The sequence below is a fragment of the Megalopta genalis genome, chromosome 6 (genome assembly GCF_051020955.1).
Source record: "Megalopta genalis isolate 19385.01 chromosome 6, iyMegGena1_principal, whole genome shotgun sequence".
NCBI classification, from domain to species: domain Eukaryota; kingdom Metazoa; phylum Arthropoda; class Insecta; order Hymenoptera; family Halictidae; genus Megalopta; species Megalopta genalis.
In genome coordinates this window covers 1,795,575-1,820,819 of record NC_135018.1, presented here as the reverse complement: position 1 = coordinate 1,820,819, position 25,245 = coordinate 1,795,575, and the positions used below count along the sequence as shown (strand labels likewise).

At 38.8% G+C, this 25,245-nt stretch overlaps 1 protein-coding gene across 1 annotated transcript in view; it reads right to left on the bottom strand.

Annotated features, from left to right (window-relative positions):
• The window catches only part of LOC117225610 (mannosyl-oligosaccharide alpha-1,2-mannosidase IA-like), a 183,103-nt gene that overhangs the window by 32,558 nt on the left and 125,300 nt on the right, over window positions 1-25,245 (bottom strand). The gene's annotated exons all lie outside the window — the stretch shown is intronic.

Sequence of the window (25,245 nt, the reverse complement as noted above, 5' to 3'; positions counted from 1 at the left end):
CAGCGATACCGATACACTATTTTCGCGATGATATAATTTAAATTTAATTATAATAATTATTAATATGTTTTAAATAATTATAATAATATACTATATATAATAAATATAACGAAAATATTGTAATAATAATAATATAATAAAGAATCGCCAGCGATACCGATTGCACTATTTTCCGCGCGTATGCACAGTGCACATCCGACAGCATTAAACAAATAATATACTATTTATTGCGGTGAAATTGGTTCGAGCGAAGCCACCACAACGTTATTTAAGCAAATATAAATATACCGGTACCGCGAGCTGCGACGTGAAACGATCTTCTTTCACCATGGAAGTTATTAACATGTTTCCCGAAACGTGTACGCGCCGTTCTCCGTACAAACTAAAACTCATTTCCGCCTCAAATGATATTTTTCTCATTAAGAGATGGAGAAATGAAAAATATTTGTCGGCGCATCGCTGAATCGAAGTTTAATTTATGCATTTATTTGAAGACATTTTTATGCCCCAATAAGACGGCACATTGTCGCGTGAAATCGTGAGCGAAAAAAATATTAAAAATCAAATATTATCCACGCTTTCGCGTGGATTCCGGTTCGCTGTATTATTTCTTTGATATCGTCGCGTTTCTTCCGTAGCGAATGTGTTTATTTATGCGAATATTTTTATGCATCGAAAAATACATTTCCGGCACATTTGTGCTTGTTGTTCTAAATTTAATAATAAAATTAAAATAAATTTAATAATAAAATTTAATTAAATTTAATAATAAAATTTAATTAAATTTAATAATACAATTTAATTAAATTTAATAATAAAATTAAAATAAATTTAATAATAAAATTAAAATAAATTTAATAACAAAATTTAATTTAATTTAATTTAATAGTGTAATTTAATTTAATAGTTTAATATAATAATAATAAAAGACAACAATTATCGCGCAATTACTCCCTGAATCTTGTAATGCATTAGAGACGTCACGTGCTTCCGATAGCAAACTAGATCACGATCCACATTCCTCTATAAATTAGCCTACGCGATAGCAACCCGATCATCTGATATTCATTTCAAAGCAATACAAAATTATTTCGTTTTATTTCACCACCGCGACGCGTGTGCCGGGCGTCAAACGAAATTAAACAGCAATGTTTCAATCTGAAATCTCGGGAATTAAATTAGCGCCGGTTTCACGCAGAATATTCCAGAATTAATACGTTTTCTTTGTGCCCGATGAAAAATCGTTGCCGCCGCCGCTGCTATTGAAAAGCTAGTTTTAATAATCACGAAACGTTATTGCGCGGGGTGTACCCATAGTGATCGCCCGTACGTTGGGAAAAATTCGATTCGAAAACGATCCCGAACGGAAATTCCTCCGTGACAGACGTCTCTGTTGGATTGCCTGATCATGGCAGAAAAGGAATTTAATTCGGCGACAATAAAATCGTCCGACCGACATAAGAAATTTATCGAATAATCCGCGGTTTGCTGTTTACGAGCGAGAAGAACGCGATAGATTTTTATACTTGTAGAATTTACCGTGCGTCGATTGGTGCAACAAAAAAAATATGTGATACGATTTAGAAAAATGAGGTCAATCTTCTTTACGCGTCGAACTAGAAAAAAATCATACTAATTGTGTGCCCTCGAAAACAATTGAATTTTTATTTGAAACATTTTTCAGTATTATTGTTATATAAATAGTGTAATACGAGATGTATATAATTAAGATGAAATATTAATATAATAAATATAATATATATATATATATATTATATTATATTATTATATTATATATATATGTAATATAATAAATAAATATAATAAATATATAAATATAAATAAATGTAATATATATATAAATACAAATAAATATAATATATAAATCTATATAAATATAATATATAAATATAAATAAATATAATATATAAATATAAATAAATATAATATGTACAAATATAAATAAATATAATATATATAAATATAAATAAATATAGTGCATATATAATAAATATAAATTGATATGTATATAGTTCCTGCATAATACGAGAGACGTGCATCGACAGGGGATGTCATCCCCTATACAGCTCACCCAAAATTGCATTCAACTTGTTTATAAAAACTCTGGCTTCGTCCCAGAAACCTAATCAAAGTGCATCACGATGCAATCCGTACACAAATGCCTTTCATTATTTCTTACCGATTTATTCAAGAAACAGTTGACTGTCTCCATCGCATCTGTCGTTCGAAGCACGAATTAAAACCGCGCGCGGTTCTCTCGTATCGGCGAGCCGCACACCGATGCCTGGTATTGTATTTAAGCGGCAGAGGTCGAAGGTTCGCGAAACTTTCGTCGGGGCTTACATCGACGGAAAAGGAAATTGTCTGATCCTTCACGGTCGATTTCCACTTTCCTGCGGGTTTCCGCCAATGGGTCGCGGAGAGAGCCTCGAGAGGGCACAGTACTTAAAAATCCATCGCCCCTCGGCCGCGACGGTGGAAACTAAATCTTCAACACCCACTTCCTGCTCGGAAATGTCTAAAGGGGTGAAACATTTACGCAGCCACGAACTTCGACGAAAGTTTTAAAGACACTCCGTCTTTCGAAAGAACGTTCGCCAGAATATCTCGCCGTTCGTTTTATTTTTTTCCTCCTCATTTTTTCTTTCTTTTCATTTTTTGCCACTCTCGCTGTTAGACGATATTTTTATTTCGTTCGAATGAAATCGAGCATTTCGGCGATGGTATCGAGAAGCAATTTCGTAGAAAACCGTCCCGAATGACGCGTTTTACAGTTTCGAAACGATGCGAAAGAAGCGTCGAACATCGAACTTCTAAATTTATTTATAATTATAATTATATAATATTATAATATAATATTAATCTAATATAATATATATAATATATATAATATTTATGAAATATTTATATAATATTAATATAATATAATATATATAATATTTATATAATATTAATATAATATAATATGTATAATATTTACATAATATTAATATAACATAACATATATAATATTTATATAATATTAATATAACATAACATATATAATATTTATATAATATCAATATAATATAAATATAAATATAATATTAATATAATATAATATAAATATAATATTAATATAATATAATATATATAATATTTATATAATATTTATTAAAATATTATTTATATTGCTGAAACTAGGGTCGAAGCAAACCCTTCGGACAAAAATGTAGACGAACGCGGTGAACGACGACAAAACCGGAACCGAAACAAATGATTTTGTAATTTCCAAGAACCGGACTTCAAACGCTGAAACCTTCTACGCGTTTCTTCCTAATTAGAAACGACGCTTGGCGGGTTCTGCCGGGGGAAAAAAACGTACACGCGATTAAATCGCGTCGGCGGGAAATATGGAAAAAGGACGTGACGTGGAGATGTGGTGAACGCGTTTCGGCTAACGAACTCGAAATTAAAAACGACCGACGCGAATCTGCCCATTATCGCGCCGTAACTCTCGCGAAAGAGGACTGTTTTACGTGCGCGTGCAATTTGACAATTTAACGAGACTATCCCCGGGACAATTGATTTATCGTAGGAGATATTAATGTCGTTCGGTGCAGAACCGGTTACGCGTGGGCGTTGTTTTGTTGGCACTGACCGCACCCTGGGAACGGTGCGACGCGACGGTACAATGTTGCGAGAACACCCTCTTTACGCGATCACCCTCTTGGCACGCGTTTAAAGCGCCAACTAGTGCCTACGGTTTGCACGCCTGGTTGTCGATTTCCAGCCATCGAGCTCTCATTGTAATTAGTTCTGTCCGATACAGGCTGCACCGCAAAATTAAGAAGAAAAAGGAGAACACTGAATTAACCTTTTAGGCACGATGCGCCACTATAGTGGCTTATGCGGATATCATCTTTTAGAACGACACGCCACTATAGTGGCTTTCGCGGATGTCATCTCTCTGGACGACGCGCCACTATAGTGACTTGCTCTAGTAGCACACTCGCTCATCGTTTGAACCAAATAATCGACTTCGTATGCATTGTTTCACTTCTTCTTTGGTCTTCACATCGATTTATAACAGTCTACAGGGTGTCCCAAAAATGTCTCGCAATCCGGAAATGGCGGGTTCCTCGGATCATTTGAAGCAGCTTCTTCCTTTACAAAAATGTTCTCCGAGGCACCGTTAACGAGTTATTAACGAAAACCAGTGACCAATAAGAATCGAGTACGGCTGACGCGAGGCGACCCAGCCAACCAACGCGCGAAGCCCAGTTCCGCTCATTGGTTCGATCGCCTCGCGCCAGCTGAGCTCGCCTCTCATTGGTCACTGTTTTTCGTTGATAACTCGTTAACGGTGCCTCGGAGAAAATTTTTGTAAAGGAAAAAGTTGTTTCAAATGGCCCGAGGAACCCGCCACTTTCGGATTGCGAGACATTTTTGGGATACCCTGTATATACAGACAGAATATACAGTATCAAACTCAGTACAGTACACATCAGATTCTGCCGTCCAGGGAAATAGCCTCGCGCAGAATTCAGCCGTACCTAAAAGGTTAACAACGGAGATTTCCGGATCGGAATATGTACAGCAATGTCTCCCTAATTGATGCTGAGACAAAAGAGTGACGTCGATAATTTCAAAGATGACAACTTTTCGATTTTTCAATATCGAGATCTAAAATATTATAAGATATAAACTATTCTGATTGTTTCTATTATGGTCTCTCTGCGCGCGCAAGTACAGTAATGTCTCCCTTACTGACGCTCAAATTGTGCACAAAAATGGACAATTTGGGAAGAAGAGATACGATTAATTTGAGTCTTGTGGCTCGTTTTTATAATTGTTGAAAATCGGTAACTATAAAAACGAGTCGCGAGGCTCGAATTCGCAAGGCTCCTATTCCTAAATTGTCCATTTTTGTGGACAATCTCAGCGTCAATTAGGGAGACGTTACTGTATTCTGTTTAGAAGATATTCAAATTTTAGAAGAGAATTTAGAGCTTTTGAACGCTTCGTACATTGTGAAAATTAAAAAACCATTGCTAAAATTAGAATAACGATTTTTCGCAATAAATGCCTTAGCATTTTTGCGAAGAGAATGACGAGCTGAATCGAATAGGATAAGTCGCCTAATAAAATCTTATTAATATCAAATTAGGTGCTCCTTAAAACCGTTCAGTTTTCATTCGAAACACTTTTTAGTATCATCGACCGTCTGGAAGATATTTCACTGGATCGATTTAAATGGCTCACCCTGTATATTCTAGGTGTCCGGTAAGAAACACTGTAAGGGAACGATTTTACCAGGTTTTTTATATACCACGTTCCAAAATAATTTCAACGGTACAAGATGTGTTTCCAAAGGAGAATTTTCATATTCATTGTCGTAGAAGAAGGAAAAAGAAAAGTGCAAGTTAAAAAGTGTACTTGTACGATACCGATAGGTTCGATTTCACGTGAAACGGAAATATTGTAGGTCACCGAACGTGTTCCGGATTTCGCATTAAAATAGATTGGAGTGCAGAGAGTTTAATTTCCTTAAAAGCGTTCGTATCTTGAAAAATTGAGATCGATTTTTTTACTTTTCAATCGTCGATCTCCATAAACGTAGACGCAAAACCGAAGTCGAAACGGCCAAGATAAATGACAGACGGTTGGCGGCGAGTCTCCGGAGACATATCGATTCCGGGTTCTTTTCGAATGATTTAAAAACTGTCGAAAAATATTGGAACGCGAATGCTTGTATTACGATACTCGGCGGCCGGTTACCGTGTGTGCAGGCGATATCGGTGTTCGAATGGAATTGATCCGTTCGGAAACGAATGCACTCCGCCCTGTAAAAACTCATCAATTTCTATGAAGATGAAATTGAAAAGTCCCGAATTTTATGAATCTTCTCCGCTTGTCCGATCGATATTCACATGCAAATATTTCAATCACGGTGGGAATAACTGCGCGCTACCCGTTAAGATGTAAACGAGCGAATTTTTTTGCAACGATCGCTTTCCACGAGTCTTCGTCGTCTCGCAAAAACAACGATTTTTCACCGGTTCTCGATTTTCTTAACATCGTCGGTAGCTTTTAATCTTCCAAACTGCTGGACACAATTTCAATAATTATCGCGCGTGCGTTATCGAAACAAGGAGCACGCAAATTTCGCGTTTTCAACTTCTTTTTCTGTATAAAATTCCGTATAAGATTTCTAATGAATAAAAATTGTACAACATTGCGAGCAATTTTTTTATCAAACCGCGCCAGCAACATTAACGAGGTTTAAGCAAATATCAAGCATATTTTTTACAGAGGGTGCTTTTAACATCATTAGTAGCTTTTAATCCTCCAAACTGTTGGACACAATTTCAATAATTATCGCGCGTGCGTTATCGAAACAAAGAGCACGCAAATTTCGCGTTTTTAACTTCTTTTTCTGTACAAAATTCCGTATAAGATTTCTAATAAATAAAAATTGTACAACACTGCGAGCAATTTCCTATGAAACCGCGCCAGCAACATTAACGAGATTTAAGCAAATATCGAGCATATTTTTTACAGAGGGTGCTTTTGATTGCAATAAAATCGACGATGTTCCCTCTGCAGAAGCGTTCCATAATAGGTACATACTTCTAGCTTATTGCCGATCCAGGTCCTACCGAAACGAGATTTTCACGAGGGTGGCGCAACAGCTCGACGGGCGAAACGAGCGTAATCGCGGCGTGTTACCTCTGCCGGATGTTAATTTTTTCGGGAGCCGTATGGAATCGCCATCGATCTAGGTAAATCCGGCGCCGACAGCGGCTGGCGAAACGGTTTCGCTCCCAGAGCGGCACATCCATCTCCATAAATACTGTCGAAGTACTCTCGAAGACACACTGTGAATATACGCGAGAGAATTCCACGGGACGATCCACGATGCGTCATTCTCCGTAATGGTTTAAAAGCTTTCGTTGGTGTGGGCGCGCTTTCACGGCACGAGGACAAGGGCCACCGGCAAGGCGGCCCGGGGACAGGGGGAGGGAAGGATAGGGGGTGCAGGGGGGATAGGGAAGAGGAGGGTGTTCCCTGTCGGCGAGGAGAGGAGGACTTCGGTTCGAGGATAAGTGCCGTATTGGCATTTGACTGCCGGCTAGGGGCACGTCTGGGAAATGTACAGCACGGTTCCCGAGGAATGGGAAATGGGTTGGCCGGGATGCTGATGGTATGAGATGCCTTCGAATGGATGGTTGTCTGAGCCCATCCACGGCGAACAGAGACCTTCGAGTGTCTCCATTGGAAAGGGCCTAGACGTTCGATTCAATCGAACCGAATTCCTTGCCGGCGAATTCCGGCCGAACTTTAGGGCTCCGTCGCGTCTCCGTGACGTCTAAACGACGGAACGGGACCACCACCTCGAGAAAAGTCTTCGCTAAAAGCGGCCCGCGTTTACAGAAGAGATTGCTCGTCCCGGCTTAGACGTTCCCGTACCACCGTCCTGTAATTTCGAGGCTGCAATGAAACATTCTACCGATCCCTCGCCGATTAATCGCGCCCGGTCTGTGCGCCACGTTTCACGGAATTTTCATTTACAGACGGCGACGGGATGAGAGCGGACACAGTAATTTCTCCCCGAAATGACAAATTTCGGGTCGATTTTCCCTGCGGCGGTTCTACGCCTATGTAATTTATGTCGAAATGGTCTGTTTAGGGATTTAGTCGGGTGAGAAAAACCAAGGAGCTACGTTTATGTGGGAGGTAGTAGGTAGGTGACCGTCGAATCGTGTCGTGTGGACTTTGAATTGCCTTCGAATCGTGTCATGTGGCCTCCGAATTGACCTCAAATCGTGTCACGTTCCCTTTGAATTGCCTTCGAATCGCGTCTGTGGACTTCGAATCGCCTTTGAATCGTGTCATGTGGCCTTCGAATCATGTCATGTGGCCTTCGAATTGCCTTCGAGTCGTGTCACGTGGCCTCTGAATTGTCTTCGAATCGTGTCATATGGCCTTCAAATTGCCTCCGAATCGTGGCCTCCGAATTGCTTTCGAATCGCGTCGCGTGGCCTTGGAATTGCCTTCGAATTGTATCACGTAGCCTCCGAATTGCTTCGAAACGTGGCCTCCGAATTGCTTTCGAATCGCGTCACGTAGCCTCCGAATTGCCTTCGAATCGCATCACGTGGCCTCCGAATTGCCTTCTAATCGTGTCACGTGGCCTCTGAATTGCCTTCGAATCGTGTCACGTGGTCTCCGAATTGCCTTCGAATCCTGTCGCGTGGCCTTTGAATTTCCCTCAAATCGTGTCACATGGGCTCCGAATTGCCCTCGAATCGTGTCACATGGCCTCCGAATTGCCCTCAAATCATACCTTTATCCTCCTAACACCGTACGAAGATAATAAAAATAAATGCATATGACGTACGCGGCACCCGATCTATTAACTTACGAACAATCTCAAATTTGAACAAACTGCGTGTGTGATGCAGATTTGATTAACGATGAAAAACAAAGACCGCCACCAGTGATTCTCTAGGCCGCCGAGGAACGTGCAAAGGTGCGCGCACACGTCGCACGGTAAAGAAACGTTCGCCTAACAAAAACATACATATTTGATTTTATCGTACAGTAAAGTTGATATTTATGGAATAACCAACGCCGCGCGCTCGAACTTCCCTCGAACTGATATTCGGTCGGAATCGTTTCGTCAAACTGGAAATGTTTACAATCGATTCTTCGAAAGTTTCTCCTATTTCGTTGCACGGCGCGACGAACTCCCGGCCAAGAAAGTTTTATAGCCTACGCACGACCGAGTTCGGCCGGCATAGAATCACAATGGCACGGTGACTTAATGCAGCCGTTCGAAAAGAAGATAACCGTTCCCGGGCGGTTAAGGTTTCGGTGCAATTTGTATACGCCGGCTCGCCGTGCTTTTATCTGATCGTCTCGGAACCGATAGCACGATAACAAGTGTGTATACTGACGTTAATCTCCCGGCTGAATGGACGACGCGACCAAATACAGATGTTATCCGTGTGTACGGAGCCTAGAGATTAGAGAATGATGGCCGAGACCAATCAGTAGCTGCTTGGCGCTATGCTCGATGACGGTAAACGAGTCTAACGTTCCGCTGTCGAATTCTGTAAATGTGTGACGTAATGATATATTGACCCTGCTGATCGATATGAAAAAGCTTAGTATAACAGAAGAAATTCTATCTCTCTATTTCTGTTCCAGAAAATTTTCTTATATTATATTATCATACAATATAATATATTATCTTCTTATACACTATTATATTATAATATATTATATATTAGTTTCTTCTTATAGTATATTATAATATATATTACATATTATCTTCTTATACAATATTATATTATAATATATACTATATATTATCTTCTCATACAATATTATATTATAATATATTATATATTATTTTCTTATACAATATTATATCATAATATATATTATATATTATCTTCTTATACATTATATTATAATATATTATATATTAGTTTCTTCTTATAGTATATTATAATATATATTACATATTATCTTCTTATACAATATTATATTATAATATATACTATATATTATCTTCTCATACAATATTATATTATAATATATTATATATTATTTTCTTATACAATATTATATCATAATATATATTATATATTATCTTCTTATACAATATTATATTATAATATATTATATATTAGTTTCTTCTTATAGTATATTATCTTCTTATATTATGTTATAATATATATTACATATTATATTCTTATATTAAATCTCCTCTCCCTAAATTGTCCACTTTCATTTACAAGCTGAAGGGAAATCAGGGAGAATTTACTATATAAATATTACAACGAATCTACTTCCTTGAATAATCACTTACAGTTTACTTTAATACCATCGAACACATTAAATAACGCTGTTTTCACATTTTGCGAACCTAAGCCCAGCGACGTCCACCGGACAAAATTCTATTAAATTTAGGTTCGTCCGAGCGTGCGACGCGTTTTCCGTTCATCCACCGTCGAATGCACGCGCGTATGTATTTCTTGGCAAAAGCCAAACGAGTTTTACCATTTTTCTTACTTATCGTCGTCGGTTTTCTTTCTTTTTCAATCGTCGTGAAATTCATTTCTTTGAGAGCTCGACGCACGGTCAAACGACCGCGCGAGGTGCTTCCACGTGTTCTATTACTTTTCCTGCCATTACAGCAGATTTTGCTGCTCCTGAACTTCCCTCGGCTTGCAACGGGAGTCTGTATGTATTATATCTTCGGTCGACCCGCAGATGGCTCGGTAATATCGCTACACAATGCTTTCTCCGCGTTCTTTGCGAACTTGATCGCGATGTTTGCATACATTTTCCACGTTTTACGAGAGTCGATGTTCCTTTCTTTAAGAAGAAAATTATCGCATTCTCGATACATCTCGTTTTGTCATTTTCCCGATGACAAAGTTTTCAGCCACGGAGCAATCGAACCTTTGAAATATTCTTCCATCCGTAACGGTCTGAAGAAACATTTGATTTCCAGGTATGTATTCTACTATTCGAGATATATGTACTTCTTTTTATTGATAATCGATACCGCTATCGTTATTCGTTTCGGTACAACGAATCATCGGGGAATCGTTAATTTTTAGAAGGCGTTCAGCAGTTTCGCGTGATTGTATTCGAGAGAAGCCTTTCATTTGAATGTATTAATGACACAATTTTGCAATCTAGAATTTTCGAGACAATTTTTTACAATTAGCGAATGTTACAAAGTGAAAGGATTTAAATGACTTTGACGTTGAGGGAACTTCTCTAGTTGATACTCGACACTAAACGCATCGAAAGGTTTTCTCCATTAATATCTAATTTATGGATACCATAATGCAATTATTTTTCCCGTTTTAACTTTATTCCTCTTTCATTTTTTCTTCTTTTGTATTCAAGAGGAGCCTTTCATTTGAAAATATTAATGTCAATTTTGCAATCTAGAATTTTCGGGACAATTTTTTACAATGAGTGAATGTTACGAAGTGAAAGGATTTAAATGACTTTGACGTTGAGGGGACTTTTCTAGTCGATACTCGACACTAAACGCATCGAAAGGTTTTCTCCATTAATACCTAATTTATGGATATCATAATGCAATTATTTTTCCCGTTTTAACTTTATTCCTCTTTCATTTTTTCTTCTCTTGTATTCAAGAGAAGCCTTTTATTTGAACATATTAATATCAATTTTTCAATCTAGAATTTTCGGGACAATTTTTTACAACGAGTGAATGTTACGAAGTGAATGTTATTCGGATTTAAATGACTTTAACGTTGAGGGGACTTTTCTAGTTGATACTCGACACTAAACGCATCTCGAAAGGTTTTCTCCATTAATATCTAATTTATGGATACCATAATGCAATTATATATCTTTCCTGTTTTATTTCGCCTGTTTTAAACTTCGGATTTTGCCGAGTTCTTCGTTGAATTCGTCGGCTCTCCATAAATAACCGATCCGAAGGATCAATTTCGTATTACTTTTCTATTATTTATTGTATCGTATTATTTCAACTATTATTATCGTTTTTCCACCGCTAAAGTCTTTCGGCTCGTACGCTTCCCGAGATGAGGTGTTAAGCGACGTGTTACAATATTCATGTACGAATAGAGGGTATTGTCAAATAGTTGAGGGACATCAGCCGGAACATCTCATTAATTAAACATCGTTCAACTAAACGCATACATACATACGCCCACCCATATATGTACGAGGGCTGCAAAGTCTGACCATGCGACCCCGTACGAGCCACTATCGGATAATGCTAATGCGCTGGCGGGGCACTGCGTCTTTCAAAGCTTCCAACACAAATTTTTATGAGAAAAGTTTATCAACTAGCGTATTGGCGGAAAGCATTGTTTAAAAACTTCGCGATAAAAAGCGAGCTGTTCCATTTGAAACGATTATCCTTAATTTAACCTTGTTGGAATTACAGTAAATTCTCCCTAATCGACGCTCGGCTTGTACAATAATTTCTTCCTAATTCGTGCTCAGATTGCGCACGAAAATGGATATTATATATATATATATTTATTTAATAAATAATATATATATAATATATATTTATATATAATATATATATAATATATATTTATATATAATATATAATATATAATAATAATAATATTTAATAATAATATATATATTATAATATAATAAATAATAGTAAATAATTAAATATATAATAATAATAAAATTAAATTTATATAATAATATTATTTATATATAATATATATTTATTTAATAAATAAAGTTTTCAATACGTAAAATCATTTTTAAATAAGCGAAAACGGAATGGTATTACATCTGGAAATCTATGAGAATTTCTTTAAAGATAGAATGAAAATTTCTATGATTCTATTTTCCTTTTATTCCAAGTAATAGCAAAATTTAAAAAGAAAATAGTATTTCACTCATTGCACAGTGAAACAGTCCTCTTAAAATTTATAGAAAAATTCAAGCTTCATTTTAGACTAGTTTTTAACCAGTTAAGTGTGTTTGACGACTATATCCGTCACGGAGACGTGGCAGAATTTTGTGTCGTGACGATTATATCCGTCATTCGTAAAATTGTCTTACAATTTGATATTTAAATTGTAATTCTGGCGAAAACCAAATTATATTCGTAAATTTTAATACGTTTAAAATATATAGAGGTCAAGACGAAACGAAACAAACAAATGAAAATTATAAATAACATATAATAATAAAATTATAAATACCCGTCATCGCTTGATGATCGCAACACGCGCACACTGATGGGCGCTTTGCAAAGAGATCGCCACAGTTAACTGGTTAAAAATGCTGTACCGTTTCAAAAGCCTTTCTATCTTCGATAAATATTCGCTCGAGACAATTGGCGTAACGAGTCCAAAGCAAGATAAAAAGCCGTGACAAAAATTCTGGGACTTACGTCTTCGTACGCCTCGGGGGGCAGCGACCCCAGAAAATATTAAACAGGCGACCCGGGCCGTGTAGAAAGTGTCAGGCCGTGAAAGATAAACGATGACGATTTAAAAGGTTTGTTAAAGTTCCGCTGTCACATTTAGCCAATAATCCAGCGATAACAAATAGGCGGAGGAGAAGAGACCACCGGGCGGCCCTGTTCTCGTAGCCGAGCGGTACGCGAGCGTTCCCGCGGCCCGCGCGCGATTCGTCAATATCTCGTTACTTCTTGAAACCGCCCCCCGGGAACTAATTGCCCCCATTTTTCTTATCGTCGTCCCGGCCGAGTATTCAGTGGAAGCAGGCGCGTCGGACAACAGCCATTTAGCAATTGGCTCGACGGGGCCACTCGATCGTTCCTGGGACCCGACCTCGAATCGTTGTTTAAACATCTCATAGTCAGCCGCTTAAGGGATGCATTGTCTGAACAGAGGGAACGGCAGTTGGCTCGGGTCCAGCGCGATGCTCCCGCAATCCTCCGAGCCGGAAACGCTCCGGAGGAGCCCGGTAGCGAATTCGAAGGATATTAAGCGAACGCCAGAAACCCGAGAACCGTGCACACGAAAGTTCCGAGGGACAAGGGAACCCGCGTATCGTCGCACGCATCGAGAAGAAAATGGGATATTGCTTTCGCGTTCGATCAAAATGCAGAATAATTCGTATTTCTTTCTGTTTTTTCCTTCTTTTTTCATTTATTTCATGTCGCGTCTGCTTCGCAGCGATTAACCTGGAGATAGTGATTAAGCCTTTGCACACGAGCGGTGACTCAGAGGCACCGCTAAAATTTGTTACATCACGTTTTAAGATTATTTTTATATTAACAAAGTTTGAATTTAAAAAATTGTTAAGAGCGTAACTGTCGTGCGAGTACCAAGAGTCAATTTCATATGCATAAAATGCATTTTGTGATATAAAATAAAGATACTATGAGTTAAAATTATTTTATATTTACTGCTAAAATAGCTTCGAGTGCAAAGGGTTAAGTCTGCAAATAACCTCGGCATATTTCTTCGTTACAGTTCCATGCAATGATTATCGGAATGGCAGAGTCGATAAGAATTTTCTGTGAATTCCAATGCATTCAGGAGATATTTCTTTCTTTAATTTATTTTATTTAATGTCGCATTTGCTTAATAGCAATTAGCCACAACTTGTGGGATAACGGTTGCAGGGTTACACGTGGTGTAATATATACAATATTTATGCATTACATTTTTACATTATTTTCTTATAATATAGGCTTCTTAAGTTACCATATAATTTCGCTAAACAATTTGGTTTCTTCTAAGTATGACATAACCTTTGCTATTTGTTTCAACATTCTTTAATTGTATTGGTTAAATTAACATAACCTTGACATAACCTTGGCATTTTTCCTTTTTTTTCTGAGACTGTTGTACACTGGTCATTTTAACAGGATGTGAGCTTAACTGTGAGTTCGGTGTGTTACAATTGTTATAAAATTATTTATCTGTTTTAGGGAGAATGCATCGTTATTTTAGTATGCCGTTATTTTAGTAAATTCTCCCTAATTGACGCTCAAATTATACATAAAAAAAAAAATGGACAATTTGGGAAGAGGAGATATGATTATTCGAGCTTGCGGTTTATTTGTATAGTTGTAAATTGTCCATAATTATAAAAACGAGCCGCAAGGCTCGAATAATCGTATCTCCTCTTCCCAAGAGGTACACAATATATATATAATATAAATATAATATAATATAATATTATAAATATAATAAATATAGTATATAATTATAATATTATAATAATATATAATATAAATATTATTGGATTATTTTCTCTCTTTTGAATACTCAGAAGTTTTTCCTTCTAGCATATAAGTTACAAAAACGAATCGACGCCGAGAGTCTCGCCAGAGTACCATTAGATAAACAATGATTTCATATGTATATAGAACAGAGTGCTCTTTGTCTTTAGGTGACGTTTTTGGTTTCGTCTTTGTGAATAGTCTTCAGTCTCCTGGAGCAATCAGGAGAGTAAAGACGGTCCTTCCTCGTACATCAAATTAATAAACTAAAAGGGATAAGTTTAATTCACTGCGTTTTACTTTTATTTATCTACCCATTTCCAATAAATATATATATATATATATATATAAGTGTACAATATGAGCGTCAGTTAGGCAGAATTTACTGTAGTACAATTTGCTTCCTTCTGAGCTCACGTAGGAGTGGTTCGAATGTCCAATCGAATCCATTCTTGGCTCCACTCGTGCCCAAATACTTTTCGTTAAAAATGTCCGAGCATCCTCAAATGCGATTTCAATGTGCCTTGGATCTACATTTATCTCGTTATTATTTCCTGTAATTTCAATATCGCTGTGTTTACGTGCGCAGAGGGTTATATTTTGGTGTCTGGTTATGTCGAAACCTCTCAAGTCGCCCACGTTTCTAGGGTATCGCTGATGGGAGCCGGGAGTACTTGGGTGCCTCGGAGCGCGTAATTATTCACAGTGGACTAGGTTCGTCGGCTGATTAGTAGCGTCACACGGGAATTACGATACCCAGAGATGACTGAAGCAGACGAACGGCAGCATAAAAAACCGTAAAAAACGAGCCGGGCGCTCGAATAATCGTAGCTCGTCCCTTCCCAAATTGTACGTTTTTTGTTGGACAATCTGAGCGTCGATTAGGGAGAATTTATTGTAATAGTATTTAATAGGAATCACAAGTGGTGCGTCAGGCCATGACATAGCGATTTTATTGCTCGTCATACTGTAATACGTAAAACCGAAATACAAGCCAAAAAGAACCATGACGACGCAGACTTAAATGAAAAAATCTCGCTGTTCCTTTTCGACTTGTTTCTCTATGCAGAATCATCGCCCGGTCGGTTTTTTTTCACTCACCCTGTATATAAATGTATAATTAAGACAATGTTGGCTCACGGACGCCACAGTTTTGGGCAATGATGAGTCGCACGTACGAAAAATAGGAAGTCGGCGAGAACTCTGCGTTGCAAAAGTTATATTAATAACTTTATTATATAATACTGTAACAATTATATAATATATTATTAATATAACATTAATATATTATTATTATTATTATTTGCAATGTTCGATTTACAGTGATCGTTCGTACGATATAAATACAGTAAATTCTGCTTTTTAGCTTTTCTAATCATTGCAAATTGTAATAATAATATTATATTAATGTTATATTAATATTATATTATTATTATAATTCTGCTTTTCAGCTTTTTTAATCATTGAAAATTATAATAATAATATTATTATAATATAATATAATATAATATTAATATAACATTAATATAATATTATTATCATAATTTGCAATTATTAAGAAAGCTGAAAAGCAGAATTTACTGTATTTATATCGTACGAACGATCACTGTAAATCGAACAGAGAGTCAAAGAGACAGAGCCAGCGAGAGAGAAAGAGAGAGAGAACGAGAGAGAGAGAGAGAGAGAGAGAGAGAGAGAGAGAGAGAAAGGTTACGGAAGCGGAATTCTCCGGACCTGGAAACCCAGTATCAGCAATAGGAAATTACGAAAAAGTAACTCGTAAGAGAAATAGGAACGGAGACCGGTGGAAAGAGAAGAAAAACGAGGGGCCACGTCACGAGGAACGACCGAGGAGAAATAAAGCGGACAAACATTAACGAAGATAGATGAAGAGGACGAAAAATAGAACGAGCCCGAACGGCCGGTTCGGCGGGACCGAGGCTGCAGAGAACGAACCCAAGGAAAGGAGCAGCGTCGTCGTGCTATATAGGTAAAGGGCGAGCAGGATGAAGACAGAGGTAAAAAGAAAATGTGTGGTATAATAATGAGAAAGGGACTCGGGATGAGGAGGAACGACGAACGAACGGGGATGAAGAAAGGTGGCGAAAGAAGGAGCGTTGAGGAGGTGGATAGGGTAAGGATTTACGTTACCGACTTCGCTTCCGACGCTATTGATTCGCGGCACGCTGTTTCCTCGAGCCGCGTGGCCGTTGAAATCTCTTCGTCGAGTGTTTAATGAAAAAGAACCCGATAATTGCAACTTCGAATGCCGAGGTTATTAGAGAAAATGCTATTATATGTGTTCGATTATATATTAAAGGAATGCTGTTATATACATTCGATTATATATTATAGAAAATGATATTATATATATTCGATTATATATTATAGAAAATTATATTATATATGTTCGATTATATATTATAGGAATGCTGTTATATACATTCGATTATATATTATAGAAAATGCTATTATACATATTCGATTATATATTATAGAAAATGCTATTATATATGTTCGATTATATATTATAGGAATACTGTTATATACATTCGATTATATATTATAGAAAATGATATTATATATGTTCGATTATATATTATAGAAAAAGCTATTATATATGTTCGATTTTATATTATAGGAATCACTCAGGAAGGGATGATTCCTGAAGTGATTTCAAGTAACTTTTTCCTTAGCGAAAATGCAATCGGCGGCTTCGTTTACGAGTTATTCACGAAAAACACCGACCAATGAGAGCGGAGATCAGCTGACGCGACGCGGCCGAGCCAATGAGCGGAACTGGACTTTGAGCGGTAGTAGACTCGGCCCCGCCTCGCGCCAGCCGAGCTCGCCTCTCATTGGTCGCCGTTTTTCCTCGATAACTCGTAAACAAAGCCGCGTACTGCATTTTCGCTGAGGAAAAAGTTACTTGAAATCACCTCAGGAATCACCTCTATCATAGGAATGCTATGACAACAAAATTCAAAGAGATTCAAAAATTCAAAATAATTGTTTAAACTTTTCCATAGTCTTATTATAACTTAATGCTCGAATTAGGAAGTTTATTTGAACATTTTCAACAGACTTCTAAGAGACTTTGCGAAAGAAAGAATTTTAAAAGAAGAAAACGCGAACAAGCTAACGGGTGACACTAAGTTTCGACCAACATTGAAAATTCATTACGATACGTTCGAACAACCTGAATTCAACTAAGATGTTTCCGATGCCAAAGACTTCCGACGTCATCCATCGCGATGAATTCGAACGTTCCAGCTTAATTAATTAAACCGCTTTGACTCCGGGGGAATTCTAGCGGTTGATTGTCGGCGCTGAACGGCGTCGAACAAGGTTCCGCCGCGTTTAAAACGGCTGCCGCGGAGAATGGTTGCTAACGAGGTACGGGGCCCGGCCTCGATCGCGTCAAAGAAAATAATTCTGTTATTATTGTTCCACGTAGTGGCGCGAAACAGCGAAAGCAGAGCTCGGGAATCGGGATCGCAATAGCGGAGGACGGGACGCGACGACGACGACCCGATCGGCCTCTCCGGCGCGGCGCGGCGATAGGAACAACAAGAAAATTGAACAACGGGAGGAGGAAGAAGAAAGAGTCTTTGTACGGGACACGATGGAGTTTCATTTCGTTCGCGATGCCACTCGCTTATCGTGTGTTTATCTTACCGAGCATTGTTATTTCGCCTCTATCCGAGCCGCGGAAGAAAGGAACAGGTATAATTGAACCGTATCCCATCGTGGATTCCCGTTATTCCTTCGACGCTCTGGACTTTCCTCGAAGATCCCAGATCGAGGAGCATCGCGCCGGGGTCCGACTATACCCCGATTTCACCCCGTTCCATCGCGGGATCACGCTAACCCACCCTCCGCCCCGTTTCATTTGCCGCGCCGACTCGATGCTATTGTTCGACTGGATTAAAAGCCGCGTTTTCGTATGAGGAATCGCGGCAAGGATTACGTCTGCCCATGCATTATCCATCCGAGATGGCCGGATCGCGTGGCTGCTGTGCTCGGAACCGTTTCTACGGGGTGTCCCAGAATTATGGTATGGGAACGCGGGATTCCCGAGGTTATTCGAAGAAACCTTTTCCTTTTCGGGTGTCCCAGAAACGTCCCGCGATCCGGAAATTAGGGATTCCTGAGGTTATTTGAAGTAACCTTTTCCTTGACGAAAATGCAATCCGCTGCTTCGTTTGCGAGTTATTAACGAAAAACGCTGACCAATCGGAAAGCAAGGACTGGTATACACGCCGCGATACGAAACGATAGCACACATTCTGCAATCGTTGGATCCTCAGAGAGGTAGATTCAAAATTGTTCCAATACTATCTTAGATAATACATAGAGTGTCTGGAAAATGCCTCGGAATCCGGAAATAGGGGGTTCTCGAAGTCATTTCAAGGAACTTTTTCCTTAGCGAAAATGCAATCCGCGGCTTCGTTTACGAGTTATTAACGAAAAACGCTGACCAATCGGAGAGCGAGCGCGGCCGGCGCTCCGCCCTCTCGGCCAGTGCCTCGTCGCATCGGCCGGCTGACTCGGTGGAAGTGGAAGCGAGGGCGGGGCGTCAGGCGTACGCGATCACTCATTGGTCACTGTTTTTCGCTAATAACTCGTAAACGAAGCCGCGGATTGCATTTTCGCTAAGGAAAAAGTTGCTCGAAATGACCGCGGGAACCTCGCGTTTCCGGATTGCGAGACATTTTTGGGGCACCCTGCATAATCGATAGCAATATCCGTAGAATAACGTGCGTACTACATTTAATATATTTATATATGTAATAATAATATATAATTGTTGTATGAAACGGAAAGTAAGAGGAAATGCGGCGAAGGATAGGAGAACGCGACGAGAAGCCCCCCTTTGTCATCGAGTCATGCAACGCCGGCATCAACGAAACGTGGTCGCTGTTTGCAAATGATACGATGATAAAGATGCGAATATCGTAATTGTCCCTTTTTCCGTGCAATCCGAGCGTCGATTAGGCAAAAATTTACCTTCTTCGTCGCGACCGATGACAACACGTGTTGCACAATAACTTTCGGGCGAAAGTGCGGCAACAAATCAGATCGCCGACAGCGATCATTCCCCGCGACGATCGGTACATCATGCTTAAAGTTTATTATAGTAATATAAAGAAGTGGATCGCGAGCGCGCCGCCATCCGTTCCATGTTCCGTTTTGGCATCCTTTTCATATTTACCTCGGCCGGCGCGACATAAATATCAGTTCTTGGTGACCGGTGGCCGAGATGTACGGCATTTTCCCGGCGATACGACGAACAAACCGGGTGCGTGATCTGGTTCCGGAATCGTCCTAAATGGCGGCGCATCCAATCGCGGGTGTCATCCGCTATCTATCTTCGTATCGGGGATACACACGGTTCGCGCGGCGACTCCGAGATCACGCGCGGCATTATGCAAGCTTTGTGCATCGGCGAAACGGCCAAAGAGCCGGCTTATTAATTATTAATACCGCGAGCCGAGCGTCTCGTCGCCTCCCGTAATCGGGGAAGACAGCTTCGACGAGAACAGAAATTAACCAGGCCTGTTTGAAGTTCCGGATATTGATCGCGCCCGCGATTAGTGTTCGCGCGTGAAATAGAGTTCGGATGAATGCGGTGTTTAACACGTTCCGTGCCGAGCTTTTTTTACTCGAATCTTCACACTTTGATATTTTACTAAAACTTGATGTATTACGTGCAATTATTAATTCTCGTACACATAACAACGTAACAAAAACTTATCAACGCCCATTCTTGCGGTGGAAATTGATTCTTCGGTTCTAAATTTCTTGTAAACAATTTGTTCAGTTCGCTAAGTAAACATGCAAGCGTGTACCATCGATGGTACACGTGGCACGGAACGTGTTAAGTTTGTCGCGACGGAAAACAGGCGACAGGATTCGTCGATTTGATCGCAGCGAAAAACAACCTTTGCGCAAAATAAAAACGGCGATAACGAGAACACATTCGAAGGTACAGTAATATCTCCCTAACTGACGCTTAGATCGTCCACGAAAATGGACAATTTGGGAAGAGGAGACACGATTATTCGAGCCTCGCGCCTCGTTTTTATAGTTGTTGAGAATCGGTGATTATGTTTAAGTATTATTAAGTATTATAGTAAATGTCTTTGTTTAAGTATTATAATCGATTGATAAATAATACGTTAACATTTCGGAATTCTTTGAATTTTTCTACTATTTTAAATGCGTGCTCGGTATTTTGATGAACAAAATGCATTCTTGATAAACAAAGATCTCGTTGTCGTTAATGATTTATAAAAATTATTCAGGCTACTGCGATAGCAGTAGCACTTCATAGCAGCTAATTCATTTTGAACATTTGAGCCAAGACTTTCGCCTATGCAATGGCACTGATTTAAGCATCGAGTTTGACTAAAGATGGCTTAGAACTAAGAGAATGACATATTTAGAATATATAATTATATTAATAATATATTATATAATACATATTAATATTATTATGTAACATTATATAATATATATTAATATTACATAATAATATATTACATAATATGTATTAATATTACGTAATATTATATAATAATGTATTACATACTATATATTAATAATGCGTAATATTATATAATAATGTATTACATAATATATATTAATATTACGTAATATTATATAATAATGTATTATATAATATATATTAATATTACGTAATATTAATTAATAATATATTATATAAGAAAACATGTAAGTCAGCAAAAATGAATGCCATCGAAATAAAATTGTGCACAATTGAAATACGCGCCTAAGCATACTTATTATCGACAGTAATTACATAAATTAAGGGAACGACACTTCCAACAATAACTTTATATTCCAAGCATTTCGTTGCGGGCTACCTTGAAGTCGCGCAGCCGTGTTAATAATAATCAATTGTAACGAAAACCAAATCATTCCAAATTGGGACCTAAATGTTCAGTCAATTATCACTATTGTTCCCTTTTTTATTTCGAGGGTGCTCGCGAAACGGGACGTTTTTATCGTGTTTGGCCGCCCTTTGTTCCATATCGTGACGCGGCCGCGGGCGGCTCGAAAAGCGGGAAAGAATCGCGGGTAATGAATGAACAGCCCTTCAACCCTTCGGATTATTTGGAACGGCGCCGGCGCAACGGGTTGATTAAACGTATAACAATGTTTCCAGCCAGGAATATGAACAGGTTTTGAACGCGCGTTTCAATTAATATCCCCCCCGGTAATTAATTCGGTGCGGCCGGGAACTCTCGGCGGCCGGCCGGTATTTTCGTTCGAAAATAATCGGCGGAACAATGCGCCGAAACATCCGAAATTTCGTTCCGCCGCTCCACGACACGACGCGACGGTTTAATTAATTGCGTGCTGCCTCGGGTGTATCTATGATTCGCGAAAGTAAGGCAAAAGTGTGTGTTTACCTGCTATGGAAACGCTTTCCGGGCGTGTATAAGATTATCGGCGATTTCTTTACGACCGAAAAGTGCTAACGTCGAAGATTTATTGCCACTTGCCGATTCTCGTAGGCTCTAATTATTTTTTATTTTATTTGCGCCACCGTTTCAAGAAGGGCTCACAATTGAGCAGCTGTTCCATAATATGAGTAAGATTTTCATATTCGCTTTCTTTGTGCTCTAATTACTTTTTATATTATTTGCGCCACCGTTTCAAGAAGGGGTCGCGATTCAGCAGCCGTTCCATAATATGAGTAAGATTTTGATACCCACTTTCCATGTATTCTAATTATTTTTTATATTATTTGCGCCACCGTTTCAAGAAGGGGCCACGATTCAGCAGCCGTTCCATAATACGAGTAAGATTTTGATATCCACTTTCCTTGTGCTCTAATTATTTTTTATTGTATTATTTGCGCCACCCCGTTTCAAGAAGGGGTCACAATTGAGCAGCCGTTCCATAATATGAGTAAGATTTTGATATCCACTTTCCTTGTGCTCTATTTATTTTTTATATTATTTGCGCCACCGTTTCAAGAAGGGGTCACAATTGAGCAGCTATTCCATAATATGAGTAAGATTTTTATATCCACTTTCCATGTATTCTAATTATTTTTTATATTATTTGCACCACCGTTTCGAGAAGGGGCCATAATTCAGCAGTCGTTCCATAATATAAGTAAGATTTTGATATCCGCTTTCTTTGCACTCTAATTATTTTTTATTGTATTATTTGCGCCACCGTTTCAAGAAGGGGTCACAATTGAACAGTTGTTCCATAATATGAGTAAGATTTTGATATCCACTTTCCTTGTGCTCTATTTATTTTTTATTGTATTATTTGCGCCACCGTTTCAAGAAGGGGTCACAATTGAGCAGCTATTCCATAATATGAGTAAGATTTTTATATCCACTTTCCATGTATTCTAATTATTTTTTATATTATTTGCACCACCGTTTCGAGAAGGGGCCATAATTCAGCAGTCGTTCCATAATATAAGTAAGATTTTGATATCCGCTTTCTTTGCACTCTAATTATTTTTTATTGTATTATTTGCGCCACCGTTTCAAGAAGGGGTCACAATTGAACAGTTGTTCCATAATATGAGTAAGATTTTGATATCCACTTTCCTTGTGCTCTATTTATTTTTTATTGTATTACTTGCGCGACCGTTTCAAGAAGGGGTCGCGATCGCGCGGCCGTTTCATAATTTACCGCAGCGCGGTAAATACTCGATCAGGATTTCATGTTTAAACCGTTAGCATGGGAAACGTGTTTCACGAGTTGCCGTTCCGATTAGAATAAAACATGAATTAAAACTGGTTGCCGCCGCGCCGCGATCATGAAAATTCGATGTGTAATCGAAACAAACAGCAAAAGAACCGCGGCGCCGCGCGCAGCGGACTACTACTATAAATAGTAAGCGCGTTTGCGTGAAACGTTCCGCGAACGATACCAAACATCTGGTCGCAATCGATGCGAATATAAAATGCAGATATACTTTTAATCTGATAAAGATTCGAGTATATCGGAAATTTGTTAATCTTCGCGCGTAGTTCGTAGTTTCGATAACTTGTCGCGACGATCTGCGATCGCGAATTTCGTTATTTCATAATCATCAGAGCTAAACAAACTAATATTTCCCGTGATTAAATTTGTTAAGCTCTAATTTCGATACGATTAATTAAGCGACTGATATCCTGGGAATTTTTGCACTCGACATTTGACACGTGTCAACCCTTTGCACCCTCGAGACACCGCTGAAGTTGTTCCATCGCGTTCCAAGATAATTTCTATATATTATCGAAGTTTAAATTTTGAAAAAGTTGTTAACGTTAAATGAAATTGTACGAGTCGCGAGCCTCTAATTCCCGCGCATAATTCTGCACTACGCGATCTAAAATGGAAACACCATAAATCGGCGAAATTATTTTGCATCTGCGATTAAAATGGCTTCGAGCGCAAAGGGTTAATTAGCAGGGCGCAGCGATGTTAAGTAACATCGACGTAAAACGAATTATCATTCTTTCGAGAAATAATCGCGATATTGGCCGCGAATACAAACAAAAAATAATCCCTCTCGTAAGCCAGAGAATTCCTTTTTGCGCAGCATGGAATTCGCGCGGCTTTCGCCTGCTAGCTTTCCGGGTATCTGGTCAATTTAATGAAATCAATTCCGGTGTCTGATTAATTAAACGATCGGTCCCCTTTCTTTTTTTTTGTTCGTCCGATTCGATAGCCGAGTCCACGCCGGCGCGCCGCCCGGCGACGTTACGGTTTTTCATTGAGCGGATAGCTAATTAAAAAATTCATCGAGTGGACCCGGTAATTAAAAAACGCGACAGTGTGCCGCGCGGCCGGCCTCTGTCTTTGCAGAGGCCGGTTCAATTGGTATCGACGCGCGGATCGGGCTCCCGTAAGCTGAATGATTCTTTAGAAAGCCAGCAACGCGTACCGTGCAAACACTTTGATGATCGCGAATGATGATGTTGTCTCGCTGGGCGCGACGCTGCACAGCCCAGGCCCCGGCGACGGTTAATGATGTAGTCATTCCATCAAACCTCGTCCAAATACATAGAACGTGTTTTAATTTTGCACGCGCCTTTTAACTCGTTTCAATTAATTCGCTCGTATCGACGTTCCGCTCGAATTATATTCGTTTCTTTCGCGTCGCCGATTATGCGATCGATAGCCTTCTTTTTTTCGTTGAAATTTGACAAAAACTGATTACCCCGTTACATTATTTATCGTGCAAATGTACAGGGTGTCCCAGGCTTTAATGTTCAAACTTTGTCAGTATATTCTATGGCACAGAGTAAGAAAGAAATGTTATGTAAACATAGGTCATATAGAGCTTTATTAAGAAGTTATAACAAAAATTCAGAATAGGAATAGTAATCGACTTGCTGTTACTGCGAGCATCGGCTTGAATAGATCAGCACATGCCGTGTGTTTATGTAAGCTGTGTTTATTAACACGTTCCGTGCCGAGCTTTTTTTACTCGAATCTTCACA